This window comes from Lipotes vexillifer, unplaced genomic scaffold (assembly GCF_000442215.2).
Source record: "Lipotes vexillifer unplaced genomic scaffold, Lipotes_vexillifer_v1.1 scaffold505, whole genome shotgun sequence".
NCBI lineage: Eukaryota > Metazoa > Chordata > Mammalia > Artiodactyla > Lipotidae > Lipotes > Lipotes vexillifer.
This window is the reverse complement of record NW_006785581.1, coordinates 1127560-1135288: the sequence shown is the minus strand read 5'-3', so window position 1 is coordinate 1135288 and position 7729 is coordinate 1127560.

Genomic DNA, 7729 nt, shown 5'->3' with positions numbered 1-7729 from the left:
TGCATCTCTGCCACCCTGACACGTGGCCTTCATGTCCCAACGGAGGGAAAAAAGAAAAAGGATTGTACTCGAGAGATTTTATACGCCAAGCCTGGAAGTAATATAGATTACTTCTGCCCACATTCCATTGCCCAGAACACGGTCTATGGCTGCATCTAACTGTGAGGAAAGCTAGAAAATGCTGTCTGTGTCCTCAAAAAGAGAAGAATGGGCATTGGTGAGCATTGGCAGTATCTGTGGTGGTCAGTAAAATTTTTTAAAAAACAGGAGTAAGACACAGTGGTAAAGCGTGGCTACCAGGACGCATCCATGGGTCTAGCTCTGGGTAAGGCACATTTTATACACTTTGCTTTATTTAACATGTAGTAACAGACACTGTTTGTTGCCTATATAAAGCCACACACCTGTTCCTTTGCTAATCAGTATCTTCTTTGTTCAGAAATCTAACACCCATGTATTTCAGGAAGCTAGGTCCTTCCTATTTCCAGGAAGGTTACCCTAGATCCATTTAATTAAAAAATAGTAATTCCATATTCTTTGCCAGTGACTGGCTTAGACATGAGCAACTGGCACTATTCTGGCCAACGAGACAGGAGTAGACATCCTCCAGGTGGGCTTTTGGAAAAGATTTTTTTCTTCCCTGCTGATAAAAGGAGAGAGAAGACAATAAACTGACTCTCCTTCTGCTAGATGTTGTCATCTGCATGTGATGTCTGGAGATGGGGCAGCCATTCAACACCATGAGGGAGCCAGCCAAAGAGGATAACTCGGGCTTCCCTGGTGGCGCAGTGGTCGAGAATCTGCCTGCCAATGCAGGGGACACGGGTTTGAGCCCTGGTCTGGGAAGATCCCACATGCCGTGGAGCAACTGGGCCCGTGAGCCACAACTACTGAGCCTGTGCGTCTGGAGCCTGTGCTCCGCAACAAGAGAGGCCGCAACAGTGAGAGGCCCGCGCACCGCAATGAAGAGCGGCCCCCGCTCGCCACAACTAGAGGAAGCCCTGGCACAGAAACGAAGACCCAACACAGCCATAAATAAATAAATTTAAAAAAAACATCCTAAGTAGAAACTTATTAAAAAAAAAAAAAAAAAAGAGGATAACTCAACACATTAAGGATGGCAGAGCAGAGAGTAAGAACCTGGATTCTGATGATATCAATGAGACAATAAATTAATGGACTCTGGACCTGTTTTACTTCTGGAATTCTTGTTTCATGGAATAATAACTTTTCTTTGTAGTTTACTCTGTTTTTGGATGGGTCCTTTTGCTACTGCAGCCGAAATCATCCTAACTGATAGGTATGTGTTAAGTGCTTTAGATATACACTCTCCAAAATGGAGCTAGTGGAGACCTAAGGTTCATCTATATCTATCTCCCTTTGTCAGAGCAGGGAACTAACAGCTCCCCTCACTCTGTATCCCGTGCCCTCACAAAGTTCACTTTTTTGAAATCTAATACCTACTTCTATGAATAAAGTAAGTGCTGGAACTGCTGCTTCTACTTCTTGAGAGGACTATGAAGATTAAATGAGTTGATACGTAAGCACTTCAAGCAGTACCTGAAATTCTGTAGATGCTAAATATGTGCTCATATCATCGTTATTATTGTAGTCGTAGAAGTTTTTTATTTTTAATTTTTACATAATTTTTAAGGTTACTTTCCATTTACAATTATTCAAAACATTGGCTATATTACCCATGTTGAGAACTTTTGATTTTTATAAACAAACTAAGGTAAACTTTATCAGTTGCTATATGCCCTCTGAGTGTCAGTTTGGCCCATGAGTATAATGACCTGTTAATCGCTGTAATATTTCAAGGCAGAAGAGGGCTGCAGACCTAAAATTTAAACCTCAGACTAGTCTCATCTACCTTCAAAATCCCTAGAGTTTCTTCAGGCCAATACAGAATAATGGTTATGAAGGTAAGTTCTAGGGTCAGACTGAGTTCCAAGCCTCGGCTCTGGTATTTATTAACTGTGTGTCAGGATTCAATCAGAGAAGCAGAACTAACAGGCAGTATACCATACACATATCAGGAGCAGGCTGAAATCCACAAACACAAGCTGGAACCCCACAAGAACAGACTGAAATCCATGTCAGTCTCTACTGCCTCTGACCTTGTTGGTGTGAATGTCCTGCAAAAGCCAACACCCTCCTTCAGCGGGGTAAACACAGGAGTCAGAGAAGCTGGGGAAAGTGGAGGACCAGCTGCCTCACATCAGTGACATAAGCCAGCTGGTCAGTGACAAACCAGCCACTGCTTCCTTCCACCCTCCAAATCTCTCAAGCCTGTTTAGTGGCCCACCCTAACGGGTGTCGTGCTGCACAGGGAATTCTGAGAAACAGAGTTCAGCCTAGCCAGGCTGACACAATGCAAAGCCAACCTAGTTCTGTTGTTAAATTTCCCTAAGTTTCTGTATCTCCTCCTGTAGGTAAGTGGGGATAATAATAGTATCTACCTCATGAGGCTGTTTTGAGGATTACTGTAAATCAAACCTGGAAAATATTTAACACAGTATCAGGCTTATAGTAAGTTCTCGATAAAGCTAACTACCATTATCATTGCTGTTGCTATCATTATTGGTTTAAATGTCCTTCACTGACATTTTAAAAGGAAATCAGGTATAGGATTAGGATATTTAGTTTCTTGAGAGGAAAGGGTACTAAATTTCTTATGTGTCTAAATATAAGCCAGTCACTCTTCTAGGCAATAAACATTTTTCATAGTCTTTCAGGGTAAGTTTTATTATTACCATTTTAGATGAGGCAGTTGAAAAAACTAAGGGACAGAGAGGTTAAGTAACTGGACCCAAAGTCACACAGCTAGTGAGTGACAGTGTGTGCTCTCTCTTTATACAGTAAGTCCCCTACATACGAACGAGTTCCGTTCCGAGAACACGTTCCAATTTGTTCGTAAGTCCAACAAAGTTAGCTTAGGTACCCAACTAACACAATTGGCTATATAGTACTGTACTGTAATAGGTTTATAATACTTTTCACACAAATAATACATAAAAAAGAAAAGAGCCCGCGAGCCACAACTACTGAGCCCGCGTGCTGCAACAACTGAAGCCCACGCGCCTAGAGCCCGTGATCCACAACAAGAGAAGCCATCACAATGAGAAGCCCGCGCACCGCAACGAAGAGTAGCCCCCGCTCACCGCAACTAGAGAAAGCCCGCGTGCAGCAACAAAGACCCAATGCAGCCAAAAATTAATAAAATAAAAAATAAAAAGACTTTATAAAAAAAACAGAAAAATAAAGAAAACATTTTTAATCTTACAGTACAGTACCTTGAAAAGTACAGTAGTACAGCACAACAGCTGGCATACAAGGACTGGCACTGAGTGAACAGGCAAGAAGAGTTACTGACTGGAGGAGGGAGAGGAGGTGGGAGATGGTAGAGCTGAAGGATCGTAAGCAATCAGGAGGCAGAGGGCAAGCTGCAGTTTCACTCACGTCAGATGTTGATGGAACACATGTTCGCATCTTTGAAAGTTTGCAACTTTAAGGTTTGTATGTAGGGGACCTACTGTATATGTTTAAATATAGATATAGATATATTGCCAAGAAGAAAAAACTGCAGGGTGATTAAAACTGGGTGATGAGAAAGTAGCATTTAAACTGCAGTTTGAAGGATGAGCAGGAGTTAACCAAATGAAGCAAGCAGAGAGAAAAGCATATGCAAAGGTATACTGGTGAGAAAGAGCCTGGCATCTTCGAGGAAGAGAGAAGAGATGGGAGACAGGACTGTGGTAGAGGAGGGGGAGCGGGAGGGGCTGGCAGGGGCCGTTCCTACTTCACCCTAAGTGGAATGAGAAGATCCAAGATGGCACAAGCTCTGTCTGGTTTTGTTCACTTCAGTGTTCCCAGACCTAGAACAGTGCCTGCTGGCACACGGTAGGACCTCAATCAATATTTGTTGATTGAAAGGAGAGGATGGGGCAGTAAGAACTGACTTATGTTTTAAAATCTCTAGTTGCTGTAAAGTATGCATCTGGCCTCTCTTTGGTTCCTTCTAGTAACTTAGAACTCATTACTTACTTTCTTTCTCTTGGCAGCCCTTCGAGTACTTGAATATGACAGTCATATTCCTCTAGGTTTCCATTTCCCCAGGCCAAGAGATTCAGTTCACATTCAGGACCTCTAGTCAACGCTGTCCAAAGAACTTCTGCAGTGATGGAAATGTTCTATATCTATGCCATCCAATATGGTAGCCACTAGCCCCATGTGGCTATTGAGCACTTGAATTGTGGCTAATGTGACTGAGGAGCTAGATTTAAATTTTTATTTAAATTTTATAATTTAATTTAATTTTTATTTAAATTATTTAAGTTTTATTTATTTAACTACTTTGAACTGGAATAGTTCCATGTGACTAGTGGCTGCTGCATTGGACAGTGCAGCTCTATTTCTACATTCTGACTTTTCTTCTGATAATAAATTGGATATCTCTGCATTTTCTCTGAGAGTCTTGCTTTCTTTAACTTCCTCTCCACCATAATTAACCAATTCTGATACCCATGCCTGTGTTGGCTTTCTGTCTCACGTCAACCGATTTAGTACCTAAGACCGAAGGATTAGCTGGCAGGCACCAGTTTTCAGAGCTGCAATTTTTTGCTTTCTGGACCACAGAATTCCTCTTAGTGATGAGTTCATTAACATATATATTTATACATATATATTTATGTATGTATATAAACATGTATAAAAAACACATATATTTATACCCCTTAAGTGAGGGCTGGGTGGGGATCTGCCAGTGGATTCATTATTTACACTGTGAAAATTAAATATTTACTTAATTGAATGCTGTGAGACCAAGAGTTAGTGTATATGTGTTAATCTGAGCTTGGTTCCTGTGCTACGGAATTTGACCCTCTGTTAAACATATTTAGTCAACTAAGCATATTCACCAGTAATATCTAATAATGACCAACAACGCCAATAGACCTCATCACCTACTCATTCAAATCAGCAAAGAGGACTGCCATAGGAGATACAGATGAAGATCAGACAGTCTTTTGACAAAATCTGGGAGCCTTCCCATCTGGTTACCATCTAGAGAACCAAACAGTATAAAACGAAGAGCTAATAATGATAAGACTTTAGAAGAGGTTAGAAGAGAGATCAATAAACTAAATACACTGAATTTCAAAGCAGGAAAGGTCCTTTGAAATGAGGCAGCAAAGTGCTCCCAAACTTGAAGGGTTTATCACTCTGCACACATTCTCTGAATGCATGCTATGTGCCAGGCATTAGGACACAGAGCCAAAGACATGGTGCTTACCCTTAAGAAGTTCATGGTCTACAGGGGAAACAAACATGTAAATTATTCCAGTAGGTACAGTTGCCAGCAAATAAAAATTCAGAATATCCAGTTAAATTTGAATTTGTGATCAACAATGAGTAATTTCTTTAGTCTAAGTATATCCCACACAGTATCTGGGACATACTTATACTAAAATAATATTTGTTTGTTTGAAATTCAAATGTAACTGTGCATCCAGTATTTTTATCTGGCAACTCTAAATACCGTGTAACAAATGCACTATTAAAGGTGAGTGTTAGGTACTACAAGAAAATATCCAACAGACATAGACCTCACAGTACATGTCAAAGAAGGATCACAAAGGAGGTGAGGCTCAAGCCAAATCTTTCCCAACCAATGGAAGTTAGCCAGGTGAAAAGAATCCAAAAGGATCAGTGTGCACAAAGGCAGAGTGGGGCATAATTAGGGAAGTGCATGTAGTTCAACAGGGGTAGAATAATAAGCAGAATTTCAATAACTGTCTGGGGGAAGAGCCAAAGTCAGAGCCCAGAATAATGTTACCGTCTAAGGGCTTAGCAGAGAAAAGAGAGTTCACAAACAGAGCAAGAAGGAACAGTCTGAGGAGGAAAAAGAAAACCATGAAGCCAAGAAGGGAGAGGTCCACAGTGACAAACGCTGTAGGCAGGCCACACAGAATTAGAGAAGATCACTGACTCTGCCAACAGGGATGGCATCAATGACACTAACAAACCCATCTCAGTTGAATGTGGTGGCAGCAGGTTGAGAAAGTTCATGAAGCTGGCAAGAATAGGAGAAAGCAAGGTTAGACGTTGCTTTTCAAAAAAGTCTGGTTGTGAAAGAAGTACCATGCTTTGACCTGGACAAACAGGGAACCTGTGTGGGCCCTGAACTTCAGAAAGGGCCCCAGCCTGGCTCCCCCTCCAGCTCCACCCATGTCCATGTGGCCAAAGGGACGTGCTCACCTAGAGCCCATATGCTCCCTTTTAGGCTCTGGAATTCTTTACCTGAGTGGAACCAAGCCTGTTTTCAAAGACTACATAAGCCTCTCCTAGGTCTATCTTCCCATGAGTGGACAATGTCACTAGTGTGCCCATCCCTACACCTGAGGCATGCCCATCCCTAAACCTCTGGCTGTTTGGAGAGGGTGCAGGGGATATGGATGGATCTCGGATAAGTGGACCAGGTGTCCACACTGTTGGATGCATGGCCCTTCATGATGTAGAATGGAGTCAGAGTGGGAAGTGGAGTAGGGTGGGCCACAGACTTCCATCTATAGTTTTGTCTCAGGCCTCACAAAAGTTAGAGGAAGTCTGTAAAAAGATGCAGTTAGAAATAGACATAAGGTCAAGAGACGGTCCTTTTGAAATGAGCACAGTTTGAAAGAACCTGTGATGAAGAGGGTATTGAAGCTACAGACAGAGAAGACAATGAAAAACAAGGTCCTGTATCAGTCAGGAGCTCAGCAGCAAATATTTCCAATGAAGGAACCACTTACAGAAGCGCAGGTGAGGTTAAGGGAATAAACAAGGAATGTTAATGCACCCAAAGACTAGCAAAAGTGGAAAGCTATTATATTGCAGGGCCCAGTGAGCTTGGGAGCTGCAGCTACAGTTATTCACAGAAATGCAACAAAGCAAGAAGGGAGTGGGAGGGGGCTTCCCTGGTGGCGCAGTGGTTGAGAGTCCGCATGTAGTTGAGAGTGGTTGAGAGTCCGCCTGCCAATGCAGGGGACGCGGGTTCGAGCCCTGGTCTGGGAGGATCCCACATGCTGCGGAGCAGCTAAGCCGACGAAGAGTAGCCCCGGCGCACCGCAGTTAGAGAAAGCCCACGCACAGCAATGAAGACCCAACGCAGCCAAAAATAAATGGATAAAATAAATAAATTTTTAAAAAAGGAGAGAAAGAAATACCCCAACGTTTCTCTCCTCCTAACCTTGAGTTGGTGCCATTGCCTCCCACTAACTGAAGCAAAGCAGAAGAAACCAACCAGTAGGGTATGCTGGTGTCATTGCATTTCCCTAGATGCATTTTGCTAGTCTCTTAGGATAAAAGAAGGGGCAGAAGGAGTAAGAGGTGGATTTGGAAGGGCAAACAGAGATTAAATAACTAACACTGTCCCCAAGGAGGCAGGGGAGGACCTGACTCTGTGGAGATGTGAATAGAATGGAGAGTGAGCCGGCAGGAAGGAAATGTAAGACCTTTCTGTCTGATGACTATCTCTTTCTCTCTGCAGTTAGAGGGAAAAGCTGATAGTGGAGGAGGGTGAGCAGGCTAAGGAATGCTTTGATTTTCCTCCTGTAGACAGCAGCTGGCAGTTAGTCTTAAGGCCATTGTGCAGTATAGGTAACACCCTAAAATAAGGCTATTTCCCCCCATCCCTTCCCCATGTAAGAGGAATGTCACATTCCCTCATGCCTCCCTCTTGCTTCCCTAC